The 13,911-nt window shown below is 44.3% G+C and overlaps 1 protein-coding gene across 1 annotated transcript in view; it reads right to left on the bottom strand.

The window, feature by feature from the left end:
• The window catches only part of MXRA5 (matrix remodeling associated 5), a 61,276-nt gene extending 55,015 nt beyond the window's left edge, over positions 1–6,261 (bottom strand). Inside the window, exon 1 of the mRNA XM_033948630.1 lies at positions 6,104–6,261. The gene's annotated coding sequence lies outside the window, so the exon portion shown is untranslated. The remainder of the gene's footprint in view (positions 1–6,103) is intronic.
• Between the last annotated feature and the right edge of the window lie 7,650 nt (positions 6,262–13,911).

Below are 13,911 nucleotides of genomic sequence, written 5' to 3'. Positions count from 1 at the left end.
CCCGAGGCTGCCTTCCTGAATCTGCGCTGGCAAGTAAGGAGAGCTGCTGGGAGGGGAGAAAGCCACTGTTGGAGGCTAGGAAGCTGCTGGGCAAGGGAAAAAAAGGACAGCTGCTATTGGACCTGAAAGGAGGGAGAAGGAGAGATGATGCTGGGAGGGGAGGAGGTAAGGAGTCTGGGAAGCTGCTGGACAAGGGAAAAAAAGGGACAGCTGCTACTGGATCTGGAGGGAAGGAGGAGAGATGCTGCTGGGAGGGGAGGAGGGAAAGGGAAGGGAAGAGAGTTACTGCTGGACAGAGGGAGGGGAGAAGGAAAAAAGGAAGGAAACAGTTGGCAGGAAGATTAGAGAAGGGGAAGGGGAGAGACAGGCATGAGAAAGTAGAGAGATTGATGATGGGAAGGGGTCATCAGAGAAATAAGCAGAGAGGGACAACGATGCTAGATCTGGTGTAGGAGAGATAAAACTGAAGAAAGCAGTGAAGCTGGAATAAATGATGTAAAAAGAAGAGAGGAAGCCCAGACTGGATAGAAAGGGGAGAGGGCAGAAAGTGGATGGAATGGACAGATGCTGGATTGAAGAGACAGAGCAGATGCTGGAAGGAAAATAGTAAAAAGAAGATGAAAGCAGAAACCAGAGACAACAAAAGGTAGAAAAAAAAATTTTATTTCTATTTTGTGATTAGAATATATCAGATTTGAAATATATATCCTGCTAGAGACATAACTGGGGACTGCAAAGCCCAGGCAGTGCTTCTTTAGCTTCCAGCTGGCTTAGGGCTCTCTCTGACCAGGGAGCACTCCCCTAACACTATTCCTGTCATGTGTGACTTCAGTATACTGTTAGCATGATATTTCTGTGTAGCATTCTGTAATAACTTGGTTTGTTCAGTTTTCTTGATAGTAGAGGGGATATATGTGAAGGGGAGGGGAGACAGGGATTTTGTTGGTCCTTGCTCTGTATATTTGTATTTATAAAATGACAATTGTACAGAATACTGTTTCTTTTTATACTTTAATAAAATACGTTCAATATAAAATTATAACTGTGTCTTGTGCAGATGGGATCAGATGGTTTACGGGGACCGAGCTCGTGGAGACGGGGCGGAAATGGTTTTTAAAAATTTCAGTCTTAGTAGTTTGTCGGTCCACAAGATCATTATTTTATTTCTGCTGGTCCACGGGTGTTAAAAGGTTGAAGTACACTGGTCTAGTCCATTACCAATTAATGTGGGAATTAGCATGTGCAGCTAGCCCATAACCATGTTAACAGTTAATACAGTGGCTTGCCAATTAACAAGTTTCAATTACTGTAATAACTCCATCATGTGGAATGAGGTAGGAATGGGAATGGACTGTGGCTTGCAGTTAAAACCTGGTGATTCATTGCAAATTAAGGAGAGTGTGGCATAGTGGTTAAGGGGAGAGTGTGGCGCAGTGGTTAAAGCTACAGCCTCAGCACCCTGAGGTTGTGCATTCAAACCCACACTGCTCCTTGTGACCCTAGGCAAGTCACTTAATCCCCCATTGCCCCAGGCACATTAGATAGATTGTGAGTCCACTGGGACAAACAGGAAAAAAATGCTTGAGTACCTGAATAAATTCATGTAAACTGTTCTGAGCTCTCTTGGGAGAACACTAGAGAAAATTGAATAAGTAACTAGTGTGAAACATTTCTGTCTCTGGTAACCAGAGCTTGTATTGTGATGTCATAATGCCTCATTCTACCAGTGCCTGAGAGCCAACCTCATCAATGATGTCACAATGGCTTGATTGTCCTATACTTGGCTCACTTTTACTATATTATGATTTCTAGAGTGGTGCAGTGGTTAAAGCTACAGCCTCAGCACCCTGGGATTGTGGATTCAAACCCACACTGCTTCTTGTGACCCTTGGCAAGTCACTTAATCCCCCATTGCCCAGGTACATTACATAGATTGTGAGCCCTCCAGGACAGGCAGGGGAAAATGCTTAAGTAACTGAGTAAATTCAAGTAAACTGTTCTGAGCTCCCCTGGGAGAACAGTATAGAAAATTAAATAAATAAATTCAACATAGCTTGCTCTAATTTAGGCACCAAAAAACTGGGTGCTAAGCTGGTATTCTATAACAGTGGAATTGCAAGACAAATGCATTACAGAACACTAGCGCAAGTCTGAAGTTATGTGCCAAACTTTAGGCATGACCACTTATGCCATGTCTAAGGCTGATGTAAATGGCAACACCTAAATGTGCCAGTTGGGGGGCATAAATGCAACTATTCTATAAAGTGCATGAAAACTAGTTGGTATGGTCCATCTAGCCCAGTATCCTTTTTCCAACAGTGGCCAATCCAAGTCACAAGTAATTGGCAGAAACCCAAATAGTAGCAACATTCTAGAATCCCAAACAATAGCAAGATTCCGGAAACCCAAAGGGTAGCAACTTTCCATGCTACCGATCCCAGGGCAAACAATGGCTACCCCCATGTCTATCTCAATGCCCTGACAAGCCACGCCCCTCACACTTGAACATTCCATTTGAACTTGTGGGGAAGTCAACTTAGATGTGCTGTTTATAACGGCTGCTAAACAAGCACGATAATTGATTATGGGAGCCTCAACCCTGATGAAAAGACCTTTTGAAACATGTACATGTCGGTAGAGGCGCTCCCAATTTGAGTGAAATAACCTTAAAAGCTAAGTAAAACCTTGATTGATGAATAAATTAAAGTAAAAATATAAATATAAAATAATACATAAACTATTGATCCTATGACGATCGGGTTCGGTGATTATTTATCATTTGAACCAATGGGATATTCTAAACCCTCTGAGGATCGTTAAGAGTTTATGATTTATGTCAGTACTAAGATGATTGTTTGACTGGTGTTGAATTCGAAACGAGTTTATAGAATAAAGGCATTAAGTCTGTGATGCACACAACGGCAAATTAGCGCTTGCATTCCAGACAGCCAGTCAGGATTCCGAGTTGCCTATCTTGTTTGCTACCTCAGACTCCTATCTGCACTTCCGAAAAGTATTGAAAACATCTTTATTTGTAAGATTTTGAGGAACTTAATGATTAAGTCACAAATTTTGGAATTCGCTGATTTGTCTAGTGTCTTGGTTATGTAAACCGCATCGATCTGGAAGGTTTTGCGGTCTATACTGTACTGTAATGTTTATTGATATTTATCACCAATTAAATGCCAATTAGTTAATTAAGGTATGAGCATAACTGGCCCTATTGTGTAGTTGCACGCCCAATCGTGTTCTTAACTTTGGCGTCATTTATAGAATTTGTGGGCATAAGGGCAATTACGTATAAACTAAGCAACCACAGTCATGTGAACCTTTCACGTACAAATGTTTAGAATACAAGTACAGTGGAACCTTGGTTTGCGAGCATAATTCGTTCCAGAAGCATACTCGTAAACCAAAATACTCGTACATCAAAGCAAGTTGCCCCATAGGAAATAATGGAAACTCGCTTTGATACGTTCCTCCCCCCCCCCCCCCGAGGCCAGCGGCGCTGCTCCCCCCCCCCGCTCAAACTGGCACCCCCCCCCGCCCGAACAACTTGAACTTACTCCCCTCCCTCAGCGAGAGGGAGAATTAGAAGGTCTTGAGCATGCGCAGATGCATGGAGGCAGGAAGATCTTCTAGCGGTAATGGCACGTCCTGTGGGTTGCGTGCTGGTGCCAGACCGGGGGGGGGGGGGTAAGTTCAAGTTGTTCGGGTGGGGGTGTCGGTTTGCGGGGGGGGGGTTGCCGGTTCGAGTGGGGGGGAGCAATACCGGTTATCGGGGGGGGGGCTCGCAAATCGAGTCAACACTTGGTTTGCGAGACAAGTTTTGCGAGAATGTTTTGCTCGTCTTGCAAAACACTCGCAAACCGGGTTACTCGCAAACCGAGGTTTGATTGTACTTACCAATGAAGGGGTGTTATTGTGCAAATATCCACATAGCTTACAGAGCACATATTTGCAAAGAAGTGTACAGATGAGTAAAGAATGAATGAGATAAGGGCGGGGCTCCCATTTACACGTACAACTTGCAGAATACTCTAAATTACACTTATCTCTGTCACATTTAGGCAACTGCAGTTATGCCAGGTCTATGGTTGGTGTAACTACAGCTTCATAGATGTTACGTACACCAATATAGTGTTATGCTAGTATTATCTAATGGAGCCTAGGCTCATTATATACTAGGCTTCTGTCATGTGCCATGGGGTTATGCTAGACTGGGTATCTTCCATGTGCCCATGGGGCACAGAAACAAAGGTGCCCGGTTATACAATTGGCTCCTAAAGTGCATTTGTGCTAAATATATTAGCTCCCAGTTATCTGAATGGGAAATGGAAAGATGCCCCCAACAGTTAACTCAGAGGCTTTGCAGTTAAATGTTAGTGCACCGTAGCAAAAAGGTCCCCCATGTTTCCATTTCTCCTTTTTGCTGCCCGTTACTTTCTTACATTGGGATGTACTTTTGCTGTTCGGTTGTGTCACAGTAGCTCATAAGTGCTCATAAGAAAAATGGGGTGTCTGCTAGCACAAAGGGCGCATCCCGGAAGGTATCAGTACAGACCCACCAGGTCAATGGAGAGTTTAATGGAAAGCAAACTGCTTTATTGAAACAAACCAAAAAAGAAAGCACCGTCTGGAAATTGTGCTGAAAATCCCCCATTTTTTTTTTTCCCCACCTCAAATCAAAGACAGATAATGCTAAATTAGTTTGTAAGGTCACTAATTTAAAGGCACACTGCCTTCATTGTATGTTAATAGAGCTCATGCACATCCACCGGGGAAATCCCGAAAACCCGAATGGACTGCGGTAAAATGTTTAGGTCAAATGCAAGTTCTCCCAACCCTCCACATAAATGAAAAATAAAAAATAGAATTTGGGGGGGGAGGCCAGGCAAGGATACCCTCCAATTTCTTTTGCTGTATATAATATACCCAAACATTTTGAAATTTGGGGGGGACATAGAGAGGTATTTTTGAGGGATATGAAGGGTTCAATAAAGGGGGACATAGCCAGGAAAGGCTTTATTGGATGGAGAAATGCTCTCCTTTATGGAGAAGAGAGGCTTAGAAAGATAGCTTTGAGGCCTGCTTTTTTAGGGTTATTCATTTTGTCATCTTGATGAGCTTAAGTCATTCTAGGCAGTTTGATTTAATGCAGCAGAAGACTGAGCTATCTGGCAGGGATTTCCTGAAGTCTCTCCAACTGACAGAAATAACACACATGAATAAGCTGATGATTTAACCAGTCTCAGAAGAAGCAGCGGCAGCAGCAGCGAGGCAGGACTCCTCCCGCCTCCCCTCCCTTCTTTCCACCTATTTTTCTTATTGTCCAGAGGGAGCCAGCCACCACAATGAGACCAGGAGGGGGGCTAGCATTGCCTCCCCAGCACACACAAGGTTTTCATTAGCAGAAACTCCATCAGCACTTAACTGACAATTAGTAACTCCAGAAAAGACGTGCACATTCAGGTGTAGACTGTTCGATCGTTCAGTTAATCGTACCATTACTTCATTATTTTGCCAGCTATAGCTACAGAGGACGGCATTCCTTGTATACGTACACACTGCCAACATGTGAGCTTTCTTTATTAACTTGGCATTTGCACGTTCCAGACTTTCAGTTTTTTTCTAACAACCTGCACTATCAGGTCAATAAAGCTAGCATTTACAGACCAGCAAATATTTTTTTTAAAAAAATTTTTTTCTAAAGATCCCTTCACTTCAAATATCATCGCAAGCGAGGAACAAAATACAAAACAAGAGTAAAAGAATATATATATATAATATATATAGGGCTGCTTTTATCATGCCGCGATAGCGGTTTACCGTGCGTAATAGCCGCTACCGCCTCCTCTTGAACAGGCGGTAGTTTTTGGCCAGCGCAGGGGTTAACGCGTGATGAAAAGTTGCGCGCGTTAACCCCGCTAGCGCGGCTTGATAAAAGGAGCCCATAATATATATATATATAATACCTGCAGTTTGACAGAAATCGACACACACCTCTCCCTTTGAAAAGCTCTGTTATATTAATGATTCAGCTGACAGGAGTGTTTTTAAAAGTCTCAATTTATTCAATAGCACTGACGTTTTCAAAACTTACCGAAAATAATCCCTCTTTCTGAATTAATTTCCTATTCCTTTTTTTCTCATTACCATCACCATCTTAATAGTTATAACATCCAGTTTTGGAGCCATGAACAAAATGCAAAAGGACACTTAAAATCCATCTATGTCATCAGTTTCATTCCTTAAAAAAAAATTAGCCAAAGTTTTCGTATAAAAAAAAAAAAAAAAAAAAGAAGAAACACAGCAAAAAGTCTGGAAGTAAGGAACGCAAATCAAATGATCACTGGCCACCTGAAGCCTTTCAAAGATTCACAACTCTTCTGCATTTCCGACAGCACCTAAGGTTGGTACCGTAGGGCTATTAAAAGTTTTCCAGGCTTCAGAAATGCAACGCTGGTGGAAGCAGTAACAGAGAAATTTTATTTTAAAAAAAAATAGTGCTCAAATCCCCTTTTTTGCTGCTGCTTCTTTTCTTCAGTGGTGTGCTTTAAAGGAAGGAGGGAGGTTTTGAACTTCTCCTCTTTCTTGGTGGGCGGCTCTGCTGGGAGGGTCGGTTGGAACGGTGGTGGTGAGGGAGGGGGGGGGGGAAGCCTGCGAAGCTGATGGATTGCTCGTTCTGCTACTGCACCTCTGGCTATTGGACGGAGGTGAGGAGGCTGCCACGCTGAGAAGTAATAAGACCTAGGGAGTGGGAAAGGCAGACTAGCCGAGTAAGCTGCAGGCTGTGGAAAATCAAATGCAGATCCCGATTGGCAGTGGTTAATTTTGCTCGGCTTTATTCACAAATGGTGGGAGAGTGTGGGGCAATGGTTAAAGCTACAGCCTCAGCCCCCTGAAGTTGTTGGTTTAAACCCATACTGCTCATTGGGGACCCTGGGTAAGTCACTTACCCCCTCCCCCCATTGCCCCAGATACATTAGATAGATTATAAGCCTATACTTGAGTACTTGAATAAATTCATGTAAACCATTCTGAGCTCCCCCTGGGAGAACAGTATAGAAAATGGACTTGTACTGTGATGTCATAATGCCTCATTCCACCAATGCCTGAGAGCCAACCTCATCAGTGATGTCACAATGGCTTGATTGCCCTATTCTTGGCTCATTATGATTTATAGAGGGGCACAGTGGTTAAAGCTACAGCCTCAGCACCCTGAGGTTGTGGATTCAAACCCATACTGTGCCTTATGACCTTGGGCAAGTCACTTAACCCCCCCCCCTTAGAGAGATTATAACCCCATCAAGAGAAATAGGGAAAATGCTTGAGTACTTGAATAAATTCATGTAAATATTAATATTAAACTACATAGACAAATTCTTCTCTATGATTCTCCTCCCCCCAGCTGGGATCCTCATTACAAGGAGTGTGCAGAATGAAGAAGATATTCACTTTGGGGCCCTTATGCCTCCACAAGCAATCTGGTCTCTCAACCCTGCCTCCACACAAACCTTTTACGAGGAAGATCTTCGTTCGCAGTGAGCAGCATGACTGATACACTTCTCACACCAGCCCCCCACATAATTTCTTCCCACGTACTCCACCTATACCAGTGGTCTCAAACTCGCAGCCCGCCAGGTCCTATTTTGAGGCCCTCGGCATGTTTATCATAATCACAAAGGTAAAATAAAAGTTTCTTGATCATGTCTCTTTAGCTATAAATGACAATATTATTATTAAGACTTAGCCAAAAGGAAAGATTTATAAACTATAAAGAGTTTTACCTCATGCAAAATTGTCATTTCATTAATAAGACACTATTTTTTTCTGCGGCCTTCCATGTACCTACAAATCCAAAATGTGGCCCTGCAAAGTGTTTGAGTTTGAGACCACTGACCTATACGGAAACGGGAGGCTGTGTGGCTGGCTCGAGCAGCATTTGCTGTTTCTGGGTGGGCTTGGGCCCACCCGTGGCTACGCCACGACCTTTTACTAAAGATTAGTGCATACTAAACTGACTTAGTATGCATTACATGCTAAGCTTTAATTTAAAAAAGCTTCTTTTCTCATTGTAAGCCCTTTTTGCCCCTATTTGCTCTTTGTGATATCATTGCGCTAGGGATGTGCATTTATTTGAAACCACATGGGAAATGTCATATCATTTTGTGTCATTTTGTCCTGTGAAACAAGAGGGAAAAAAAAATAAAGTTTTGTTTGTGTGTGTTGTTAATTGTGTGCTTTTTTCCCCAAAATATACACACTTTTTTCAAAGAGTGTACACTATTTATGAAGCATAAGTGGTACTTTCAAAGATGGTACACACCTTCAAATTGTGTACATTTGTGAGAACATAGAAACATAGAAACATAGAAGATGACGGCAGAAAAGGGCTACAGCCCATCAAGTCTGCCCACTCTGCTTACCCACCCCCTGTCTATGCCCTAATGACCCAATTTCCTTATCTTGACCCTCGTAGGGATCCCACATGGGTATCCCAGTTATTCTTAAAGTCTGGCACGCTGTCTGCCTCGATCACCTGCACTGGAAGCTTGTTCCAATGATCAACCACTCTCTCTGTGAAGAAATCCTTTCTGGTGTCGTCATGAAATTTTCCACCTCTGAGTTTGAGCGGGTGCCCTCTTGTGGCCGAGGGTCCCTTGAGAAAGAAAATATCATCTTCCACTTCGACACGTCCCGTGAGGTACTTAAATGTTTCGATCATGTCTCCCCTCTCCCTACGTTCCTCGAGAGTGTAGAGCTGCAATTTGTTCAGTCTCTCTTCGTACGAGAGACCCTTGAGCCCCGAGATCATCCTGGTGGCCGTCCGCTGAACTGATTCAATTCTGCGCACATCTTTACTGTAATGTGGCCTCCAGAATTGCACACAGTACTCCAGATGAGGTCTCACCATGGCCCTGTACAACGGCATTATGACTTCAGACTTTCGGCTGACGAAACTTCTACTGATACAACCCAATATCTGCCTTGCCTTAGATGAAGCCTCCTCCACTTGGTTGGCAGTTTTCATGTCTGCACTGATGATTACTCCTAAATCTCGTTCTGCTGAAGTCCTAGTTAAAGTTTCTCCGTTCAAGAAGTACGTCCTGCATGGACAAAGAATGTGCATTATTTTGGAAGAAAGTACACTTTAGAGACAGACTGAATTTTAGGTTTGGTTGTGGTACTGAAACTGGCTCAAAAACCTTTTTCTGCCTGGGATTACTTTTGGTTACAGTTTTGACTGAAAATGAATGTGTTTTTGGTGAAGGTTGAAAATGTGTGCTTTGTCTCCCTCTCTGTTAAATATAGGAGTTGGCCTTTCTCCTGGCCCCTCCGTTGGAGTTCCCCACCCCTACCCCTAGCAGGGTCCACCAGGTCTATTTTACAATCCCTGGCGGTCTAGGAGTAGGGGAATGTGTGGTGCAGTGGTTGGAGCCACAGCCTCAGCACCCTGAGGTTATGGGTTCAAATCCCACACTGCTCCTAATCTAATCTAATCTAAACCTTAAATTTATATACCGCATCATCTCCATGAGTATGGAGTTCGGCACGATTTACAAGAACTTAAATAGTAGGTAGAGAAGAAGAAAAAGGTTTACATGAACTTATGTGTAGAAGGGAGGAGAAAAAGGGGGGGGGGGGAGGATAGAGTTACAATTTGATGAAAAGCCAGGTTTTCAGTTGTTTGCGGAATAATTGAAGGGAGCCCAGATTCCGCAATGGGATGGTGAGGTCATTCCAAAGACCTGTGATTTTGAAGAGAAGGGATTTTCCCAGTTTACCTGCATAGTGGATGCCACGTAGAGAGGGGAAGGCTAGTTTATACCTTTGGGCAGTTCTGGAGGAGTTGGGACTGGAGGAGTTGAAAGATAGCGGGATGAGAGGAGGGAGGATGCCATGAATGATCTTAAAAGCCAGGCAGGAACATTTGAAATGGATTCTGGAGATGCGACCCTGGGCAAGTCACTTAATCCCCCATTGTCCCAGGTACATTAGATAGAGTGTGAGCCTGCCAGGACAGATAGGGAAAATTTCTTGAGTACCTGAATGTAAACCACATAGACTATAAGTGATATATAAATGCTTAAAATAAAAATAAATAATTGGGGCAGGAACAATCCCCAGTTACTCCTGCCCATCATACAGCTCTGTTCAAAATGGCTGCCTACACCACTTAATCACCAGGGATTGTAATAGAGTTATAATCTTGCACAATAGTTTATATGGTAAATAAAGTGCTTTTGATACAAAATGTTAGCAGAAATTTAAGTCTGTAAATTTGGGATGATAAACTCCTTAGGAATGTGCCTTTTTGTGGAGTTATGATGCCAGCTGTCACTCTGAGTGTGGCACAAAGTCAGCCACTGTAAAAAAAATACCATGGTTTTTAGTTTCAGTTTTCATTAGCTGCTGTCCATGTGTGTGGAGGTTGATTTGCTTGGAGGTCAAAATACTGTCTTTCATTGTTTAAATCAGTGTATCACAAACTGTGCGCCTCCTAGCGAGGAGAGTCGTCCATGCTGGCTGACTGCCTACAGGATGTGCCTCTCGCGGCGAGAGGCACGCCTTGTAGGAAGTCAGCCAGCGCAGATGACTCTCCTCCTGGCCGGCGTCTCTCCTTCTCTCCCCCCACCTCCAGATCCCTCCACTGAAGCGGGTCGTGGCCAGATGGGCCTCCGCGCACCTCCGGGTGCCTTCCACCGGGGCACTGGATTTAGTGTGCCGCCGGCTGGAATGTTTGCGAGACACTGGTTTAAAGGATTATATTCTGACTTGGATTCTGCGTACTGCAGAGGGATGCAGACTGCAAAGAATCCTCAGCGGCCCTCACTTGTTCACATTCATACAACCAAATTTGAGCTTTCGGGTCTGATCCACAGACTGCTCTATCATAAGATTGAGTGTCTTGCAATCATAGAAATAAAGATAAGGCAATCAAAAACTCCACATTCAGTCCGGTATTATCTGGGGAAAGCTCTGAAAAACACTGGGCCTTTGATTTTTTTTTCTTTCAGATTTGACAGGAACATTAAAGCAGAGAAACAGCGCTGTCTGTCTTTTTCCAAAAACATGACCCCGTTCCTGCTCCTGACGAAGGTAACGAAACGGAGCTCTGTCGAGCAGTAACACTACTCCTTTTGGGACTCGGCTAAGTTTTTGATGACTTTATCTTTATTTCTATGCTTGCAAGCCTCTCCTGCCTGGTTAAGTTGTTTTGAGCGGAAGTAGCAAGAAGAGGCACTGGAGACATCAGAACCAGGGTAGCAACTCATGTCTTTTATTAAAACAAAACAAAATCCCAACTGGGACCCAGTTTCGGCGACCACGTCGCCTTCCTCAGGGGACAATGTTTATGTAAAAAAATACATAACCAAGATGTACATATAAATTAAATATACTTTTCAAAACAACCATAAAAAATAGCATGAAGGAATATATAAAATAGTGCGGTGTAAATGTGTTTTTATCAGTTCATAGTCATTCGCGCGAGAGAGACTTCAGCGCGCCGACATTGCAGCGCCGATAATTCGGCGCAAGACACCAGCGCGCTGCCTAAAAAGTGACTTTTAAAGAGCTCTGACGCACGGTGTGAGTGGGGACCCCCCCCCAGTTTACTTCATACTCTTCGCGCTGCTGTTCGGGGGGGGGGGGTTGGAGGGGTTGGAACCCTCCATTATAGAGTAAACTTAACTTTTTCCTGATTTTTTAGGAAAAAGTTAAGTTTTCTCTATAATGTGGGGGGTTGCACCCTCCACACCCCTCTCCCAACGGCAGCGTGAACAGTCTGAAGTAAAGAGGGGGGGTTCCCCTCCACACCCCCCGTCGGAGCTCTTTACAAGTCACATTTTAAGTGGCGCGCTGGTATGGCGCTGCGCTGAAGTCTCACGCGCTTTTGTCCCTTCACCGTTTTGATCAATATAAACCAGTTGTTCCCAAACCTGTCCTGGGAGACCCCCAGCCAGTCAGGTTTTCAATATATCCCTAATGAATATGCATGAGAGAGATTTGCATATCTGTCACTTCCATTATATGCAAATCTCTCTCATCCATATTCATTAGGGATATCTTGAAAACCTGACTGGCTGGGGGTCCCCCAGGACAGGTTTGGGAACCACTGATATAAACTAACCATTTTAAGAATTAAAAAGTAACAAATTGTAATTTATATGTTTTTCCATAAATGTGTACGTTTCTTGACCAAAAAGCATTTAAACCACGTAAGTCAGGGGTGTCCAATGTCGGTCCTCGAGGGCCGCAATCCAGTCGGGTTTTCAGGATTTCCCCAATGAATATGCATGGGATCTATTAGCATACAATGAAAGCAGTGCATGCAAATAGACCTCATGTATATTCATTGGGGAAATCCTGAAAATCCGACTGGACTGCGGCCCTCGAGGACCGACATTGGACACCCCTGACGTAAGTTGTTTTGAGCAACAGGCAGACTGGACCTTAATGTAATTCACTTTGATCTACTACTGTTAATGAATTGCAAGTTTTATGTCAAACTGTACCTGCTGTACACTGCCATGGATGAATCTCTTCATAAATAAGGATTAAAAAATCCCAAATCATACCTAATCTAGATATATAAAATGGGATGTATCTGTGTGTGTGTGTGTATGTATGCTCCAGCATAACTCTGAAACGCATGGACAGATTTCGACCAAACTTGGTATACATATCACTTACTATCTGGGAAAAAATACTCTGGGGGTGGTAGGGGGGTGACATGTAAAAATATTTAAAAAAGACAGATATTAGTGTCTAACTCATAGTTTTTGGGCTCGCTGAGATGAATACTGACACTCCCCATGCCGTTTTTCGTCCAAGTTCAGCCCCATACAGAGGGCCATTGGGATAAATAAATATCCGTGCAACCCAGATGATCTGCTAGTTAAATATAAATAGACTAGTATTTTAGCCTGTTACATTAACGGGTGCAAGAATATATGTCTGTCTGTCTTTCTTTATTTCTGTCTTTCTCTCCCTCCCGCTGTCTTTTTTTCTGTCTGTCTCTCTCCCTGGCCCACTTTGTCTGTCTTTCTGTGTCTCTCCCTGCCCCTGTGTCTTTCTTCTTTTCATTCTGTCTCCCTTCTGCCCGCTGTCTGTCTTTCTTTCTATCTATCTGTCTCTCTCCCTGCCTCCTATGCAGCAGCATTTCTCTCCCCCCACTTCCCTATGCAGCAGCCACAGCAGCATTCCCTCCCCCTCCACTTCCCTGTGCAGCAGCAGCGTTTCCCCTATCCCCCTTTTCCCTTCCCGCGGTCTGGCCAGCTCCCTTAGTCCCTTGCCACACCCCCCTTCCTTTCCCATGGTCCCGACATACCTGCTGACTCCAGAAGCGTCTGCAGCACTCTACACACGCTGCTTCCGGGCCTTCTACAGCAGAGCAAATCAGGGCAGTAGAAGGCCCCGAAGCAGCATGTGTAGAGTGCTGCAGACGCTGCTGGAGTCGGCAGGTTTGGAGTCAGGACCTCGGGAAGGGAAGGGGGGGGCAGAAAGGGACTAAGTGAGCCGGTCAGACGTCGGGAAGGGATGGGAGGGTCAGACCATGAAAAAGTACTTACTGAGTGAGTGGGGAGCCGGCAAAGCGGCTGGACTCTTTTATGTCGGCGCTTCCCTTCCCGCGGTCTGGCGTGCTCCGGGTGAATTTTTTTAAAAAGTTTAAAAGTATCACGGGCGGCTCCTCTCGATCACCGCCAGCGTCAGAAGTCTTCTCCGACGCTGGTGTGGCTCGTGAGAGGAGCCGATTCCGCAATCTTGTGGAGAGCAGGGAGTCCAGCGCTGGCGGCCCGTCCTGCTGGTGAGTGTAGGTAGGTGCTGGGAAGAAGTAAGGCTGGGGACTCATGCATGCGCACTCCTGCCACCACAGACCTACTGATCACAGATCAGAGATCACAG

The sequence above is a fragment of the Geotrypetes seraphini genome, chromosome 6 (genome assembly GCF_902459505.1).
Source record: "Geotrypetes seraphini chromosome 6, aGeoSer1.1, whole genome shotgun sequence".
Classification (NCBI taxonomy): Eukaryota; Metazoa; Chordata; class Amphibia; order Gymnophiona; family Dermophiidae; genus Geotrypetes; species Geotrypetes seraphini.
The sequence above is the reverse complement of the archived record's forward strand: the minus strand, read 5'-3'. Positions and strand labels throughout refer to the sequence as shown.